The sequence below is a fragment of the Lithobates pipiens genome, unplaced genomic scaffold, assembly GCF_037356315.1.
Source record: "Lithobates pipiens isolate NorthernLeopardFrog02 unplaced genomic scaffold, aLitPip1_a1.2 Scaffold_8, whole genome shotgun sequence".
In the NCBI taxonomy this organism is placed as follows: Eukaryota; Metazoa; Chordata; class Amphibia; order Anura; family Ranidae; genus Lithobates; species Lithobates pipiens.
The window spans coordinates 222,694,883-222,715,186 of NW_027507903.1; positions in this window are offsets into that span (position 1 = coordinate 222,694,883).

Here is a 20,304-nt window from a genome sequence, read left to right on the forward strand (position 1 = left end):
TTAAATTAGATATGCCATCAACAGCGGATCTGCCCCGTGTGAGACGAATTTCTCACGTATTAGAATGGCATGCCAATGTTCTTTCCATCAGCATCTCCCTCTTTCACCTCAGGTAGTCATGGACGCCACAGTCTCCACAGGTCCTTGCCTCAATTTTTGACCATCTTTGGTTTACAGGGCCATGGCTGTCAGAAATCCTCTTGATTCCTGGGTTCAGTTAGTCCTCCTTTGTTCAAACTCTACCCCATTGTCACAGCAGCTCAAGTCTGGTGCAGCAACTGGGCAGGACAAACAATGACATTGCCACAGACAACCAAGCCACAGCCAGTATTATAAATAAAGCAGCCCCAAGTCGCTGGCCATCATGGCCTTCCTGCGCAGACTGGTGCAACTATCCCCACAGCACCAATCGAATGTCCTCCGTGGCTACATCCCAGGCAATGCAATACTCTGCAATACTCAATAACTGCCCGTTTTAACGCTGTGTCGTTCTTTTGACAGGAACCTGGAACCGACCCTACCATGTCTCTTATCTCACATTGGCCGTAGCTAACCTCGGATTCAAACAACACCTTCACGATGCTACCTACCTTATTAATGTATCATTATCTCATAACACCCTGACGGCCTACCGTACAGCCTGGGAGGTCTGTGACAGGTTGCTAGCCTCAAACCCCAGGGCAATATAAGGAGATCTCTATCACATCCTGGCCTTCATGTCATGCCGCCACACATAGATGGCATTGTCACACAATACCATTAGACTCTACTTAGCTGACATCAAGTATTTCATCCCCTTACGAGATCCTAACAAACCTTCTTGTTTGCCGCCCATACGGTCAAGACCATCCTGCATGGTGTTCACAGGCACAACCCCAAATAAGTAGTAAGCGGCTACCTGTCACCAGCGCCATATTCCGAGACATGACTTTCATTCTGTTACATTCTCCTTTCAGTTAATTTCAGCCTGATCATTCAAGCAGCCATCTACCTGGCATTCTACGGCTTCTTACGCCCCAGTGAACTCAGTCACCGTCCCAGTTGTAAGCTGTTACATAGTCGCCACCTCACACACCATCATACTTACTTCATCTTGCACCTCAGGGTGTCCAAAACACAACAGTCTGGTCCGGGTCGATATCAAACTTTTCGAACTCTCAACGCCTGGTGCCCCGCGTCCGTTCTAGATCAGTTATTAGCTCATCTGTCCGATCCCTCGCAGGACAGCCCATTACTACTGTTCCCGATTAGCCCCCTAAGCAGCAACCAGTTCATTAGTCACGTCAGGATCCGTTTGAGGAACTTAGGCCTTGACCCCGGCCGTTTTCTTGGACAATCTTAGCATTGGAGCAGCATCAGCAGCCTCACGAAACGGGGTCCCAGACCATGTGATCAAAAAGGTGGGCAGGTGGAAATCCACCTGCTTTGCTTGATCAATCCACAATTGGAGATGTCACAAACCTTCAGCAACCTTGCCCTGTAGTGTCTTATTGTACACTATTAATAATTACCTCCCTAACCAAGTCTTTTGCACCCTTCTCTTGGCATATTGCACAGCAGACCAGGGCTCACCGACCAGCTCACCAGGGCTCACCGGCCAGCTCACCAGGGCTTACTTTCCAGCTGGCCAGGGCACACTTCAGGTCTGTTTTATGTTGTTAGTCTTGTGACGTATTTATGTGTTCTTTCATATCTCTTAGAGCGGAGGGCTCCGACCATAAATAAGAAGGCCAGTATGGTGGCCTGTAATTATGGGAGGAGCCCGGAGGGTATTTAACCAGACCATCCACAACGGTCTGTGTTGGTTCCAGTGCGAGGTACCCACCCACCCATTTCCCTTCTCAGAGTACTTCTCTTAAAACACGCTTCTCTACAGAAACATCCATTTACTTTCTTAAGGTATGCGCCCTTCTCTTGGCATATTGCTCAGCAGACCAGGGCTCACCGCCAAGCTCACCAGGGCTTATCTTACAGCAAGCCAGGGCACACTTCAGGTCTGTTTTATGTTGTTAGTTTTGTGACGTGTTTATGTGTTCTTTCATATCACTTAGAGCGGAGGGCTCTGACCATAATATATATATATATATATATATATATATATATATATATATATATATATATATACATACACAGTATCTCCTCACAAGTATCTCAGTATCTCACAAAAGTGAGTACATCCCTCACATTTTTTACAATATTTTATTATATCTTTTCATGTGACAACGCTGAAGAAATTACACTTTGCTACAATGTAAAGTAGTGAGTGTACAGCTTGTATAACAGTGTAAATTTGCTGTCCCCTCAAAATAATTCTACACACAGCCTATAATGTCTAAACTGCTGGCAACAAAAGTGAGTACACCCCTAAGTTGAAATGTCCAAATAACATTGTAAATTTGCTGTTTCCTCAAAATGACTTAACACACAGCCATTAATGTCTAAACTGCTGGCAACAAAAGTTAGTAGACCCCTAAGTGAAAATGTTCAAATTGGGCCCAAAGTGTCGATATTTTGAGTGGCCACCATTATTCTCCAGCACTGCCTTAACCCTCTTGGGCATGGAGTTCACCAGTGCTTCCCTGGAGTCCTCTTCAACTCCTCCATGATGATATTGTGGAGCTGGTGGATGTTAGAGACCTTGCGCTCCTCCACCTTCTGTTTGAGGATGCCCCACAGATGCTCAATAGGGTTTAGGTCTGGAGACATGCTTGGCCAGTCCATGACCTTTACCCTCAGCTTCTTTAGCCAGGCAGTAGTTGTCCTGGAGGTGTCTTTTGGGTCATTATCATGTTGGAATACTGCCCTGTGGCCCAGTCTCTGAAGGTGGGATCATGCTTTGCTTCAGTATGTCACAGTACATATTGCCATTCATGGATCCCTCAATGAAATCTAGCTCCCCAGTGCCGGCAGCACTCATGCAGCCCCAGACCATGACTCTCTCATGACCATGCGTGACTGTAGGCAAGATACATTTGTCTTTGTACCCCTCATCCGGTTGCCGCCACACATGCTTGACACATCTGAACCAAATAGGTTTATCTTGCTCTCATCAGACCAAATTACATGGTTCCAGTAATCCATGTCCTTAGTCTGCTTGTCGTCAGCAAACTGTTTGTGGGCTTTCTTGTGCATCATCTTTAGAAGAGGCTTCCTTCTGGGATGACAGCCATGCAGACCAATTTGACGCAGTGTGTGGTAGACATGTGCATTCGTTTTCATCCAAATATATTTTCGTCCAGATTTCAGGTATTTTCGTTATCATTTTAACAAACGATAACAAAAGTGCAGAATATGAAAAATGAAAGATCCAACAGAAACAAAAGCTTTATTTTAATTTTCGTTGTGACAACAGTTCGATATAGATAGGAGACATGACGCTGACAATAACAATCTATGTCTATCGAACCTATGGTCGAATGTGCCTAACCTTACCTCTATTAGTCCAGGATTATTCTACATAGAGAGAAAAGATTTGACATAGAGAGAAAAGATTTGACATAGCGAGAAAAGATTTGACATAGAGAGAAAAGATCGCTGTTGGAATTGGGTGGGGGAAGTAAAATAAAAATAATGATGATGATGATGAATGTTATTGGCTGATTGTAACCAAAGAGTAGGAGCGGTAAAATAGCTAGAAATAAATACACACGTGCAGCCAACTTACTTTCACTTACGATTGCTAGCAGAGATAGAGACACACACACTGAATCATTTCAGAAGACAGTCAATCTTAACTGGTCCGTTTATCAGAGAACCTAAATTATTTAGAAATTAAGCATAAGCACAGCAACAGAACAATAGTGAAGCAAGCTACTGTTCAACTTAACTTTTTCATAATAATCTGCTGCTATTGTGTTAGTGTTGTGAACTTGATAGTGATACTAGTGTTGCGGTGTTGTAATAGCCTCAGAGGCTGCCCGTGTTGTGGGGGTGGGGGTGGGGGGGGCAGGATTTATTATTATAGATTCTATATTATAGATTGAGATTCTATATAGATTCTATATACCCTGTCTTGTTACCTGTCTGATCAGTAATCACTATCACCAGTCCATTTTCTGTTTGAACTATATACATTCAACATGAACAACAAAGATTCGACAAAGATTCGACAAAGCAGCGAAAAACATACAAACGTTGAATCTTTGGCTTATGGTGTCTGTCGAAAGTTCTAAGAAGATTCAACAGAGCAGCTAAACTATACAGAGTCATACAGTTTAGATGCTCCGTCGAATCTTCTTTGAACATTCGACAGACACCATAAGCCTTCAATGACAGATTCAACCTTAATTAATTTGGATTTTCAGACAAATGTACTTTTTAACGAAAAATGAAATAAATAAAAAGGAATTTCGGGAGTAACTAAATGAATGTATTTTTGACATGAAAACGAAATTCCGAAACAAAATATTTCAGTGTGCACATGTCTAGTGTGTGGTGTATGGTCTGACCACTGACAGGCTGACCCCCCATCCCTTCAACCTCTGCAGCAATACTGGCAGTACTCATACGTCCATTTCCCAAAGACAACCTCTGGATGTGATGCTGAGCACGTGCACTAAACTTCTTTCGTCGACCATGGCGAGGCCTGTTCTGAGTGGAACCTGTCCTGTTAAACCACTGTATGGTCATGGTCACTGTGCTGCAGCTCAGATTCAGGGTCTTGGCAATCTTATAGCCTAGGACATCTTTATGTAGGTCAATTCTTTTTTTCAGATCCTCAGAGAGTTCTATGGTACCATAAGAACTCTCTGAGGTACCATAAAATTCCAGTGACCAGTATGAGAGAATGTGAGCGATAACACCAAATTTAACCTGCTCCCACTTCCCACCTTAGACCTTGTAACACTAACGAGTCACATGACACTGGGGAGAGAAAATGGCTAATTGGGCCCAATTTGGACATTTTCACTTAGGGGTGTACTCACTTTTGTTGCCAGCAATTTAGATATTAATAGCTGTGTGTTGAGTTATTTTGAGGGGACAGCAAATTTATACTGTTATACAAGCTGTACACTCACTTACTTTTTACATTTTAGCAAAGTGTAATTTCTTCAGTGTTATCACATGAAAAGATATAATAAAATATTTACAAACAAGTAAGGGATGTACTCACTTTGTGAGATACTGTGTATGCGTATATATATATATATATATATATATATATATATATATATACTCTGCATCCGGTGTAGCCTATATCTATAGTGCATTCTGTGATGTACTGTTTCTAATACACTCCACTATACACTATATATATATACAGTCTTGTATGTGTGTGTATGTATATATATATATATATATATATATATATATACAGTGGTGTGAAAAAGTGTTTGCCCCCTTCCTCATTTCCTGTTCCTTTGCATGTTTGTCACACTTAAGTGTTTCGGAACATCAAACCAATTTAAACAATAGTCAAGGACAACACAAGTAAACACAAAATGCAATTTGTAAATGAAGGTGTTTATTATTAAAGGTGAAAAAAAATCCAAACCATCATGGCCCTGTGTGAAAAAGTGATTGCCCCCCTTGTTAAAACATACTATAACTGTGGTTGTCCACACCTGAGTTCAATTTCTCTAGCCACACCCAGGCCTGATTATTGCCACACCTGTTCACAATCAAGGCATCACTTAAATAGGAGCTGCTTGACACAGTAAGGTCCACCAGAAGATCCTTAAAAGCTACACATCATGCCGAGACCCAAAGAAATTCAGGAACAATTGAGAAAGAAAGTAATTGAGATCTATCAGTCTGGAAAGGGTTATAAAGCCATTTCCAAAGCTTTGGGAATCCAGCGAACCACAGTGAGAGCCATTGTCCACAAATGGCGAAGACATGGAACAGTGGTGAACCTTCCCAGGAGTGGCCGGCCGCCCAAAATTACCCCAAGAGCGCAGCGACGACTCATCCAAGAGGTCACAAAAGACCCCACAACAACGTCCAAGGAACTGCAGGCCTCACTTGCCTCAGTTAAGGTCAGCGTTCATGCCTCCACCATCAGGAAAAGACTGGGCAAAAATGGCCTGCATGGCAGAGTTCCAAGGAGAAAACCACTGCTGAGCAAAAAGAACATCAAAGCTCGTCTCAATTTCTCCACAACACATCTTGATGATCCCCAAGACTTTTGGGACAACATTCTGTGGACCGATGAGACAAAAGTGGAACTCTTTGGAAGGTGTGTGTCCAAGTATATCTGGCGTAGAAGGAACACTGCATTTCATAAAAAGAACATTATACCAACAGTAAAATATGGTGGTGGTAGTGTGGTGGTCTGGGGCTGTTTTGCTGCTTCAGGACCTGGAAGACTTGCCGTGATAAAAGGAACTATGAATTCTGCTGTCTACCAAGAGATCCTGAAGGAGAATGTCCGACCATCTGTTCGTGTACTCAAGCTGAAACGAACTTGGGTTCTGCAGCAGGACAATGATCCTAAACACACCAGCAAGTCCACCACCGAATGGCTGAAGAAAAACAAAATGAAGACTTTGGAGTGGCCTAGCCAAAGTCTTGACCTGAATCCTATTGAGATGTTGTGGTATGACCTTAAAAAGGCCGTTCATGCTCGAAAACACTCTAATGTAACTGAATTAGGACAATTCTGCAAAGATGAGTGGGCCAAAATTCCTCCAGGACGCTGTAAAAGCCTCATTGCACGTTATCGCAAACGCTTGGTTGCAGTTGTTGCTGCTAAGGGTGGCCCAACCAGTTATTAGGTTTAGGGGGCAATCACTTTTTCACACAGGGCCATGATGGTTTGGATTTTTTTTCACCTTTAATAATAAACACCTTCATTTACAAATTGCATTTTGTGTTTACTTGTGTTGTCCTTGACTATTGTTTAAATTGGTTTGATGTTCCGAAACACTTAAGTGTGACAAACATGCAAAGGAACAGGAAATGAGGAAAGGGGCAAACACTTTTTCACACCACTGTATATATATATATATATATATATACAGTGCCTTGCGAAAGTATTCGGCCCCCTTGAACTTTTCAATCTTTTGCCACATTTCAGGCTTCAAACATAAAGACATAAAATTTTAATTTTTTGTGAAGAATCACCAACAAATGGGACACAATTGTGAAGTGGAATGAAATCTATTGGATATTTTAAACTTTTTTAGCAAATAAAAAACTGAAAAGTGGTGCGTGCAAAATTATTCGGCCCCTTTACTTTCAGTGCAGCAAACTCACTCCAGAAGTTCAGCGTGGATCTCTGAATGATCCAATGTTGTCCTAAATGACTGATGGTGATAAATAGAATCCACCTGTGTGTAATCAAGTCTCTGTATAAATGCACCTGCTCTGTGATAGTCTCAGGGTTCTGTTGAAAGCACAGAGAGCATCATGAAGACCAAGGAACACACCAGGCAGGTCCGTAATACTGTTGTGGAGAAGTTTAAAGCCGGATTTGGATACAAAAAGATTTCCCAAGCTTTAAACATCCCAAGGAGCACTGTGCAAGCGATCATTTTGAAATGGAAGGAGTATCAGACCACTGCAAATCTACCAAGACCTGGCCGTCCCTCTAAACTTTCAGCTCAGACAAGGAAAAGACTGATCAGAGATGCAGCCAAGAGGCCCATGATCACTCTGGATGAACTGCAGAGAACTACAGCTGAGGTGGTAGAGTCTGTCCATAGGACAACAATCAGTCGTACACTGCAAAAATCTGGCCTTTATGGAAGAGTGGCAAGAAGAAAGTCTCAAAGATATCCATAAAAAGTCTTGTCTAAAGTTTGCCACAAGCTACCTGGGAGACACACCAAACATGTGGAAGAAGGTGCTCTGGTCAGATGAAACCAAAATCAAACTTTTTGTCCACAATGCAAAACGATATGTTTGGCGTAAAAGCAACACAGCTCATCCCCCTCAACACACCATCCCCACTGTCAAACACGGTGGTGGCAGCATCATGGTTTGGGCCTGCTTTTCTTCAGCAGGGACAGGGAAGATGGTTAAAATTGAGGGGAAGATGGATGCAGCCAAATACATGACCATTCTGGATGAAAACCTGTTGGAGTCTGCAAAAGACCTGAAACTGGGACGGAGATTTATCTTCCAACAAGACAATGATCCCAAACATACAGCAAAATCTACAAAGGAATGGTTCACAAATAAACGTATCCAGGTGTTAGAATGGCCAAGTCAAAGTCCAGACCTGAATCCAATCGAGAATCTGTGGAAAGAGCTGAAAAATGCTGTTCACAAACGCTCTCCATCCAACCTCACTGAGCTCGAGCTGTTTTGCAAGGAAGAATGGGCAAGAATTTCAGTCTCTCGATGTGCAAAACTGATAGAGACATACCCCAAGCGACTTGCAGCTGTAATAGCAGCAAAAGGTGGCTCTACAAAGTATTAACGCAAGGGGCCGAATAATTTTGCACGCCCCACTTTTCATTTTTTCATTAGTTAAAAAAGTTTCAAAAATCCAATAGATTTCGTTCCACTTCACAATTGTGTCCCACTTGTTGGTGATTCTTCACAAAAAATAAAAATTTTATATCTTTATGTTTGAAGCCTGAAATGTGGCAAAAGGTTGAAAAGTTCAAGGGGGCCGAATACTTTCGCAAGGCACTGTATATATATATATATGTACTCTGCATCCAGTGTAGCCTATATCTACAATCTACAGTGCATTCGGTGGTGTACTGTTTCTAATACACTTCAGGCAGTGTACAGAGTATCTAATACAGTGTATACAGTTTGTTTATAAAATATCTTGCAGCAGGGCTGCTGCTTTTTATGATCTTTTGTTTGTTAGCCTTCTTGTTAAACACGGTTGTCATTCATTCATTTGCGCTATTTTTCATTATTATGATCTATTGTTACTTCCAAGTGCAGTTTTTGAGTTGATATACCATGTACATAAATACCTAAATTGCTGCTTAGTCAACCACTAAATACCAACGTATGAAATCTGTAGTGTGTTACTACGTTGAACATTTTAGTTTACTTAATTTTTTCTCTTAGCTGATGCCTAGCTGATGAGAGAATGAACATGCCAGCTCACTCCCTCCTACCTCTTACAAATTCCTATTGGCCACTGAGGTTGCACATCATAGTGATGGACCAGTAGGAAACTGTGGGAATGGGTATTAACAGCATATATGTCCACTCCAAAACTCCAATGCTACCCGATAGTGCCTACCTGGAGTGGCCCAAGGTTCAACATTGACAGCAGCTGCTGCAGCTATACACAGTCACTGCTAGGTGCATACATTTCATACATGCAGCCGTCTCCTCTAACCTTAACAACAGAGTTTCTTTTTTTTTTTTTTTTACCAGATTTTTCTCAGAAAAGTATTTTTGTCTTTACGTTTAACAAAGACACATGTATCAAACATAGCTAGTAGTTACAATGAAGAGCTTCTCACCTTAATTGTTTACGTTAAATACTATGGGTTGATTTACTAAAACTGGAGAGTGAAAAATATGGTGCAGCTGTGCATAGAAACCAGATTCCAGATTATTTTGTCAAAGCTTACTAGAAAAAGCTAAAGTTAGAAGCTGATTGGCTACCATGCATAGCTGCACCAGATTTTGCACTCTCCAGTTTTAGTAAATCAACCCCAATTATGCTCTAATTATTCTCTAGCATTACATATTCCTTATATGTGTCTGTTGCACCATATACTTGTATTAAAAAAAGTATCCTCTTCTTTTTGTATTGCTTCCTCGGTGTGAAATACCATGTGATCCTTTCAGTACCCCAGCTTTTCCATTACAAACTGACCACGCTATACGTGGAAGCACACCCATTTCAGTGTGATCAGTTTTCTGGCTGTGCTTGTCTACCAATGATCAGACTTGTGCTGACACGCCTCCCCCCCACCCCCTGCACAGCCATTCCCTAGGAAGATCAGTGTGCTGTTTCTCCACCCCTAGCTCTTTATGCAGCTGAGAACAAAGATTATGTGAGCAATTACAAAAATAGAAAAGCAAATGCCTTCCATTTCTATTTTAAACTGAATGGGCTGGTTTATAAGGTAAGGGTTCACATCTACTTTAATACAACAGGGATAACAAATAATAAAGTCCGACCTTTAATTTAAGTGTTATAACTAAGGATGAGCCGAACACCCCCCTGTTCGGTTCGCACCAGAACCTGCGAACAGACCTAAACTTGAACTTTAGAACCCTATTAAAGTCTATGGGACTCGAACGTTCACAATCTAAAGTGCTAATTTTAAAAGCTAATATGCAAGTTACTGTCCTAAAAAAGTGTTTGGGGGCCTGGATCCTGCCCCAGGGGACATGGATCAATGCAAAAAAAAAGTTTTAAAAATGGCAGTTTTTTCAGTAGCAGTGATTTTAATAATGATTAAAGTGAAACAATAAAAGTGTAATATTCCTTTAAATTTCGTACCTGGGGGATGTCTATAGTATGCCTGTGAAGGGGCGCATGTTTCCCATGCTTAGAACTGTCCCTGCACAAAGTGTCATTTCGCAAGGAAAAAAAGTCTTTTAAAGTCTTTTGGGATGGCCGTCCTGGCAGACTATGCGGGATATCCGGGGGAGCGGGGATGTACCCATCTCGGGCCTTTGGACATGGTCGTGTGCGGGCCTATGGAGAAACTGACGGTCATCATGTAAGGAATCACCTCTTCTGCTCGGGACATATTTATGGTTAACTGTTGGGGGTGGGGGCCATGTTGGGCTATGATTAAAGTCCTGGACATTTGGAAGTAGATCTCACCCAGGTGTTGTTTGGGGTTGCGCTGGCCTCCACGGTTGGATGCCTTTGGCTCCGGCGTGGGGGGGGGCGCGCGGCTCTACCACAGGCATTGGGGGGGGGGGGGGTCTTGTACGGTGGTGTCTCCTGCTGACAGCTGACGTCCCCTTGTTAGACCTCTTGTTTAAGTGCACATTTCACTTTGCATTTCTAGGGTTAAAGTTTATATACTTGGGTATGGGATCCAATGCATCGCCAGTTTTAGGGGGGTGCGGGGTGGGGGGATTTCAGTTTCTGCAGATGCAGACAATGGGGTTTTGTTTTGTATTTTTCTTGTTTGGAGTCGCTTTTGTGCTTGGGGGTGTGCGCTGCCCCGTGAAGGTATACATTTATACATGGGTAGTGATACGATGCTTCATCGTGGTGCAATGTGGTGCGGTCTCTGGGGTCTTGTGGATGGGGGTGGGGGGTGGACGGGCTGGGATCTGGTGGCCTAGTTTTATGCAGCATGGCTAGTGTCTCCATTGTTTCTTGGAACGTGAGGGGGTTGAACTCTGCGATTAAGAGATCGGTGGTTTTTAAATATTTGCAGAGGTATGCCCCCCACGTTTGCATACTCCAAGAGATGCATATGTTGGGCCAAAGCATCCTTGGTCTTTGGAAGGCATGGGTTGGTATGCACTATCATTCTACATACGCGAGTTACGCTAGGGGGGGTCAGCATACTGATCCGGAGATCACTCCTGTCCCAGGTTCTGGATGTCCGTACTGACCCAGGGGGATGATATGTGATCCTACATATGACTATTAGCGGAAGGCACCTGGTTCTGGTGGGCCTGTATCTCCCCCCCCCCCCCCCCGGCTGACTCGACAGTTCTCTATGATATCATGCAGATAGTGATGGGGTATCCTACACAAGAGGTCTTTCTATTTGGTGACTTTAACCTGGCCCCTAGGGAAGAACTCGATAGGCTGTACCCGGGATCTAGATCTTCTTCGGACCTGCAGCATTGGGCTACTACGTTTGCATTGACTGATGTCTGGCGGCATTACCATCCATACAATCGTGAGTATATCTGCCACTCGGCTTCCCATAGAGCCCTCTCCCGAATCGACTTGGTTTATGCATCTTCAGGGGCGCTTGCGTGGACAAAGGAGGTCCGGCATTTGCCCAGAGGAATCTCTGATCACACCCCGCTGTGCTTAGTAGTATCCCTAGACAGACCCCCCGGACTGAGACTGTGGCGCCTGTCGGGCTTCTGGGCGATGGATGCCAGACTGGAGGGACCAATGACTGAGGCACTTTGTCAATATTGGACCAACAATGGGGAGGTGGTCCCTGTGCCACGTGCTTGGGATGCATTCAAGGCCTGGACGAGGGGGGCCTACATTTTGCATATTTGTAATATACAGAGGGAGGCTGATCGGTCACTGCGGGAGCGGGAGGAGGAGGCTGGGGGGTGCGAGGCGGCCTACATTTTAGACCCCAGCGACTCCAACTACCTGACTTGGCAGAGAGCATTGCGGGAGCTTTCGTTGTTTAGTGTGGAGCAGACTAAAAAATCTATGCTGCACTCTAGGCAATAGATATTTGAATTTGGTGATAGAAATGGGCGGTTGCTTGCTTGGTTGGCGAGGAGGCAGGCTGGGTCCACACATATAGCTCAGATTCGAGACGCTAGTGGGGAACTGCTGTCCTCCCCCGAGGACATCAACTCATGGTTTCTTGACTTTTTCAGGGGGGTCTATGCCTCTCGTGCTAGGTTTGATCCAGGGGAATTGCGGAACTATCTGCAGCAGATCCCCTTCCCTATGCTGTCTCATGCGGACAGGGATATGCTGTATGGAGAAATCACATTGGAGGAGGTGCAGACTGCGATTGGGGCCTTTCAGTCAGGCAAAACCCCTGGAATAGACGGGCTACCCTCAGAATTCTATGTGCAAAATGTGGAGCTCCTTGCTCCTAAACTCACTTCCCTATTCTCGGGGGCTTGTGGCAGCGGAGGCCCTCCCTGAGTCTATGGAGGAGGCAGTCATTGTCCTCATCCCCAAACCGGGTAAGGACCCGCAGGAGGGCTCCTCATACAGATCCATTTCTCTACTAAATGTAGACGCCAAAATACTGGCAAAAATCCTAGCCACTCGGCTTACGTCGGTCATTTAGACGTTGATCCATGCCGATCAGACCGGCTTTATGCCAGGAAAAGGTACGGACATCAATATAAGTTGTCTTTTTCTCAATCTTTCTATATAATAGTGGCTCTCTGGTGGTGGCGTCCCTCGACGCCGAAAAGGCGTTTGACTCTGTGGAGTGGGGATACCTTTGGGAAGTGCTCCGGTGTTTTGGTTTTGGCCTGGGGTTCCTGCGCTGGTTGCAATTGCTATATTGGGCACCCAGGGCCAGGGTGCGCACCAGGCCCTTCGAGTCTGGTATGGATATTAAGGGGAACCCCGTGTCAAATTAAAAAAAATTGACGTGGGGGTCCCTCTAAATATCCATACCAGACCCTTTATCCGAGCACTCAACCTGGCAGGCCGCAGGAAAAGAGGGGGGGACGAGAGAGCGCCCCCCTCCTCCTGAACCGTACCAGGCCACATGTCCTCAACATTGGGAGGATGCTTTGGGGGTCTGTGACCCTTCAAAGCACCATGTCCCCATGTTGATGGGGACAAGGGCCTCATCCCCACAACCCTGGCCCGTGGTTGTGGGGGTCTGCGGGCGGGGGACTTATCAGAATCTGGAAGCCCCCTTTAACAAGGGGACCCCCAGATCCCAGCCCCCACCCTGTTTGAAATGGTAAGGGGGTAAAAAAGTACCCCTACCATTTCACAAAGAAAGTGTAAAAAATGGTTAAATAAGACAAACACACTTTTGAAAAATTTCTTTATTAAAAATAATATCATCTCTATCATCTCTCCGGGGTCCAGCGATGGCTGATCTGATCCAGCGACGGGTGATTTTCAGTCCAGCGCTGTCCATGTATGCATCCGTCTTCTGTCTCCACTGAGGAGACACTGTGGGGATCCCAGCGCTGACGTTTCTTATATTAGGAGGGCGGGGCCACCCGTCACCTGACCCCGCCCTCCTGACGCTGGTGAGGGAAGCCATTGGTTTCCCCAGTGACGTATGGGTGACCCCGCCCCCTCTGATGTAATGCAGGTTTCCGTTACAAAATTTAAAGGAATATTACACTTTTATTGTTTCACTTTAATCATTATTAAAATCACTGCTCCTGAAAAAACGGACGTTTTTAAAACTTTTTTTGCATTCATCCATGTCACCTGGGGCAGGACCCAGGTCCCCAAACACTTTTTAGGACAGTAACTTACATATTAGCCTTTAAAATTATCACTTTAGATTTCCCATAGACTTGTACAGGGTGTTCTGGCTTTTCCAATTTGCCACAGCCCAAATTGTTCAATGTTCGCTGAACAGGCGAACAGCCAATGTTTGAGTCGAACATGAGTTTGACTCGAACTCGAAGCTCATCCCTAGTTATGACCTATCATGTCTAACCAATGGACTAAATGTGGATGAAATTGCACAAGGCACCCCAGAGTAGGAGGTGAAAAAGTGGGGGGCAGTCATAGAGAAGTCCCTGTGCATCAGAGGGGGGCGGAGTCACAGGGTGGCCCCACCCTCCATTATATAAACTGTCTCTTGTGTTTTTTTAAATCTTTTGACACTTTTTTTGTGAAATGGTAGGGGTACATCTGTACCCCATTACCAATTCACACAAGGGACCGGGATCTGGGGGTCTCCTTGTTAAAGGGGGCTTCCAGATTCCGATAAGCCTCTGCCCGCAGACCCCCACAACCACCGGGCAAGGGTTGTGGGGATGAGGCCCTTCTCCCCATCAACATGGGGATAAGGTGCTTTGGGGGGAGCGCTCCCCAAAGTACCCTCCCAATGTTGAGGGCATGTGGCCTGGTATGGTTCAGGAGGGGGGGCACTCTCTTGTCCCCGCTCTTTTCCTGTGGCGTGGATTTTTGGGGGGGACCCCGTGCTATTTATTTTAAACTTTGGCACAGGGTTGAGGGGGACCCCCATGCCATTTTTTTTACATTTTGGTGCGGGGTTCCCCCTTAATATCCATACCAGACCTGAAGGGCCTGGTATGGAATTTAGGGGGACTCCCACGCATTTTTTTTATTTTGGTTCGGGGTTCCCCTGTGGGGAAATTCCATGCCGTTTTAAAAAAATGAACTTTTATGTGTATTGTCGGAATGACAATTCATTATAGCCGCGAGTAGTTTTAAATTACTTTTTTTTCTTTAGAAATGTCATCTTGCTGTCAGACTGTTATAAACACGGGAAACATGAGCCCCTTTACAGGCATATATAGTATTTATCAAAACGCCAAGGAATTTCCCCACAGAGGAACCCCAACCAAAAATAAAATAAAAATGCCGTGGGGGGCCCCCCCTCAAAATCCATACCAGACCGGTCTGGTATGGATTTTAAGGGGAACCCCATGCCAAAATTACAAAAAAAAGTGTGGGGTCTCCCCAAAAATCCATAGCAGACCCTTATCCGAGCACGCAACCTCGCAGGCCGCAGAAAAAAAGGGGTGGACGAGAGAGCGCCCCCCCTGGACCATACCAGGCCATATGCCCTCAACATTGGGAGGGTGCTTGGGTGCTTTGTGGGGACCGGCCCCCCAAAGCACCTTGTCCCCATGTTGATGGGAAGAAGGGCCTCATCCCCACAACCCTTGCCCGGTGGTTGTGGGGGTCTGCGGGTGGGGGGCTTATCGGAATCTGGAAGCCCCCTTTAACACGGGGACCCCCAGATCCCGTCCCCCTGTGTGAATTGGTAATGGGGTACAGCTGTACCCCTACCATTTCACAAAAAAAGTGTCAAAAGATTTTAAAAAAACACAAGAGACAGTTTTTGACAAGTCCTTTATTAATTTCTTCTTCTTTCCGCTTCTTCTTCCATCTTCTTTCTTTTGGTCTTCCTTCGGTGTTCTTCTTCTTCTCCATCTTCTTCTCCATCTTCTTCTCCATCTTCTTCTTCATCTTCTTCTTCCTCCGCTCTTCTCGTCCAGCATCTTGCTCCGGCTTCTTCTCCGCTACATCCGCATGATCCACCTCTGTGGGAGTTTTCCACCGTGTGACGCTTCTGTTCTTCACTGATGCACGGGACTTCCCTATGGCTTTCCCTATGGTTGTATGTGAGAGAGTCTGTACAGTATTCTTCTTAGGTCGTAAGATGTTGACTAGGGTCATTAGAAGACAGGATGGCGGAGCCGAAGTGCTCTTAAAAAATCTAAACAGAAAAGTCCTGCGGGTTCTGAAAGTTCTGTTATGGTCTTTCAGCATCCACGGCTCGGAAGTTAGAGACTTGGAATAGGCCTGAGCTACTCAAATTTTGAAATATCACATCATGAAGTCCCAGCTTGAACGGGGGGGTTACCTAGTATAGGGAGTAAGCGTGAGTTCCGGGGAGAACGAGAAACTTGGGAAAGAAGATGTGCACAAACTTGCATAGTAGGGTCGTTTAATATTAGTGGGTAAAGATGCATAGCACCAGTGCACTCTATGGAGGGGAATGACACTTTGGGCTTGCTCCAATTGAGGCCATAGTTTGGTTTCCTGGTGTAGTTACCAGTCAATTAGCTTACTCACGTGTGTTGTATGGTAGTAAGTGCAGATGTCCAGGCCTCCATGTTGTTTAGGTAGGGAAAGTATTTTCCTCTTGAGACGTGGTCTTTTGTGGGCCCATATGAATTCTATGGACGTGGATTGTGTTTGTTTGAAGTAACTTGCAGGGGTGTGGATAGGTAGGACCTGAAAGAGATACAGGAATTTAGGGAGAATACTCATTTTGAGTATACCCTGTTTCCCCGAAAATAAGACCTAGCGTGATTGTCGGTAATGGATGCAATATAAGCCCTACCCCTCCAAATAAGCTCTACCCTGTTTCCCCCGAAAAGAAGCCCTACCCTGAAAATAAGACCTGCAAGGACTTTAACTAGGGCTTACTTGGAGGGTAGGGCTTATATTGCAGCCATCACCGACAATCACGCTAGGTCTTATTTTTGGGGAAACAGGGTATTACATCGGCTGAACCACGAGTGGAGGTCAGTGTTCCACGTGTTAAGGAGGTTCTTAACCATTTTCAAAAGAGAGGGAAAGTTGAGATCGAAAAGTTTTGAGAGTCGCGGGGTGATGAACGTGCCCAAGTAATTCAGGGCGGTGTCCATCTATCTTCATTTAAAGATTGCTTGGAGATGTGTAAGTGGTTGTGGTTTACCAACCCCCATCGCCTCTGATTTGGAAAAAAATATTTTTAGGTTGAAAAGTGCACTGTACTTTTCATATTTGCGTAGTAGGTTTGGGAGGGAGATGATTGAGTTTGTGAGAACATCATATCATCTGCATAGGCTGATACTTTGTCTTGCAAGTGTCCCACTTCAATACCAGTGATATCTGGTTTAAGCCTCAAATGACACAGGAATGGTTCCAAGAATAGGGCAAAAAGGAGAGGCGAGAGCGGGCATCCCTGTCTTGCCCCATTAGTAATCAGAAAGGGGTCGGAAGTCATACCAATGGCCCTGGCCCTGGCTGAAATCCAGTTGAGCATAGTGCTCCCCAAGCCCACATGTCTCAGGGTCACGAACATAAAGGACCATTGCACCCAATCAAAGGCCTTCTCCACGTCCGTACCAGTGAACGCACATGGCGTTTTGGTGGTATTGGCTACATGTAGTAGATTGAGGACTTTATTTGTGTTGTCTCTGGCTTCTCTGGATGGTACAAAACCTACTTGGTCTAGATGGATCAGGTAAGGTAAGTGATGCTGTAGTCTGGTTTCTATGATTTTAGTGAATAATTTAAGGTCTGTATTTAACATGGATATGGGCCGGTAGCTCCCGCACAGGGTGGAGTCTTTACCTTCCTTTTGGATCACTGAAATTTGGGCTTGAAGAGTAGATTAGTGAAATGCTCTCCCCATGCCTATATATTTGAATAGTTTAACTACCGTATACACTCGAGTATAGGTCGACTTGAATATAAGCCGAGGCCCCTAATTTACCACAAAAAAACTGGGAAAACTTATTGACTTATAAGCCGAAGATGAGACATGCAGCAGCTACTGTTACAGCTTAAAAGAGTGGAAAAGAGGGTCAACAATGCCCATCTGCAGCTACATACCTCCCTGTGTACCTCCCTGTGTACCTCCCTGTGCCCATTGCAGCCTACCTGTGTCCTGTGCATGCCTCCGTGTGCCAATCTGCAGCCTCTGTGTCCTTCTGCAGCTCTGTGCCCATCTGCAGCTCCGTGTGCCATTTTGCACCGATCAGCATGTCATAAAAACATACGGCGGCCATTCCAGGATTCAAAAGCCGCACCTCTCCTCCTCGTCTGTGACAGACGGCGGCCATTCCACTGTTCAAAAGCCACGCCTCCCTGTCAGCAGCAGTGTTCCGCCTATCACGGACATCCTCTCACCCTCGTCCGTAGTATGAGGATGAGCGGATGTCCGTGATAGGCAGAACACTGACTGCTGGGAAATTGAGTGTTCCGCCTATCACAGACAGGGAGGCGCGGCTTTTGAACAGTGGAATGGCCGCCGTCTGTCTGCACGACACGCTGATCAGGTAGGCAGACAGCGGTGACTCGAGTATAAGCCGAGGGGGGCACTTTCAGCCTAAAAAAAGAGGCTGAAAATCTTGGCTTATACTCGAGTATATACGGTAAGTGGTTTCCGAGTGAGGGGTCAAGTTTTTGTAATATTGAATTGTGAGGCCGTCTGGCCCTGGTGCTTTCCCTGGTTTATTGTTTCCTATGGCTAGTATTTATATACATCTGGTGCCGCTATTCCACCCGCCTCTTTAGCTAATGTTAACAACAACTTCCTGTTAATCCTTGGACGCTTGCTTGCCCAAATAAACTTTGTAAAAACTGTTCGGATTTTACTAAAAAAGGGTAGTGGGATCAGGATAGGTAGCGCCTGGAACAAATAAAGAAATTTAGGAACTATGTTCATTTTCAAAATATTACTTCTCCCAAACCAAGAGTGTGAGGATTTACTCCAGTCATCTAACAATTTACTAATTTCCTTTAATAAAGGTGGAACATTTAATGCATATGCGTCTGTTAAGTTAGGTGGGATCTGTATCCCTAAATAGTTCAGCGCCGTAACTGTCCATTTAAACTTGAAATTATTCTCCAAATTCTTTTGAGTGGAGCACTCCAGTGAAATCCCCATTGCCTCTAACTTGCTGTAGTTTATTTTAAAATTTGACAGAGCTCCGCAACACTCTACTTCCCTTAATAAATTGGGTAATGATATTTGTGGGCTAGAGAGTGAGCATAACAGATCGTCTGCATATGCTGAGAGTTTATATTCCTGATCCCCAAGGGGGATACCTTTAATATTGGGGTTCTGTCTAATTCTATTTAATAAAGGTTCCAATGTCAACGCAAATAAAAGAGGCGACAAGGTGCATCCCTGACGTGTCCCATTGGATATTGGGAAGTTTTCAGAGTTTATCCCATTAACCTTCACCAAGGCTTGTGGCTTTGAATATATCCCTGCTATCCAGTCCAACATTCGATCCCCCAGGCCCATTTCTTTTAACACTCCTAAAATAAAGGGCCAGTTGACCCTATCAAAGGCCTTTTCTGCATCTGTATTCACAAAGATACTTCCTTTGGTTTGCATATTGGATTAAATTCAGAACTTTAATAGTGCTATCCCTAGCTAAATAATAATAATAGCTGCATCATAAACGGTTGTAGGCGAGATGCGAGTATCTTTGTGAATATTTTATAATCCATATTTAGCAATGATGTTGGACAATAGCTGCTGCATATTGACTGATCCTTTCCTTCTTTTGGAATTAATACGATATGTGCCCTCAATGCTTCTACAGGGGGAGGCGATACTTGTCCTTGTGCATTAAATGTTTTAACCATGTAAGGGGCTAAGAGTGGATAGAAACTTTTAAAATATTGAAGAGTGAATCCATCTGGGCCAGGAGCCTTTCCATGCTTCATTGCCAAGGTTACCTCTTCTATTGTTATTGGCAACTCGAGTTTTCTTCGTGCTGGAGATGGCAATCTTGCTAAGTGTGAGAATTCAAGATATTCTTCTAGCGATTGATTGATTTTCTGACAACTTTGTCCGACTGTGTGTATGCAACAGTTTCGGACAAAATCCGTCGGGCAAAATCCGACTGATTTGGTTGTCGGAATGTCCGACTGTGTGTACAAGGGCTAAGACGCTAGTCTGTGTGCATGGAGGGACTGAGCCAGCAGTCTACCACATTTATTTCCCGGCTCGTATGATTTGATTCAGTGATTTGTTTACATTTTTTATTTTTTAATTCTTTTTCCAAAGGTCGGGATGGGGCATGTTTAATTCATGCCTCTATGGTCTGTAATTTGGTTAGGAGGGAGGTCAATTGTGCTGTGTGTTGCCTTTTAATCCTAGACCCATGCTTAATGAGTACCCCATGTATCACTGCCTTGTGGGCCTCCCACACTATGCCCATGCCACTGTCTTGTGTGTCGTTGGTATGGAAGTAATGTCCTACCTCCTTGATGACATCAGCTTAAAGTGGATGTAAACCCTCACATATACCCAGTGAAGTGTACAGCCTCAGGGATGAAAC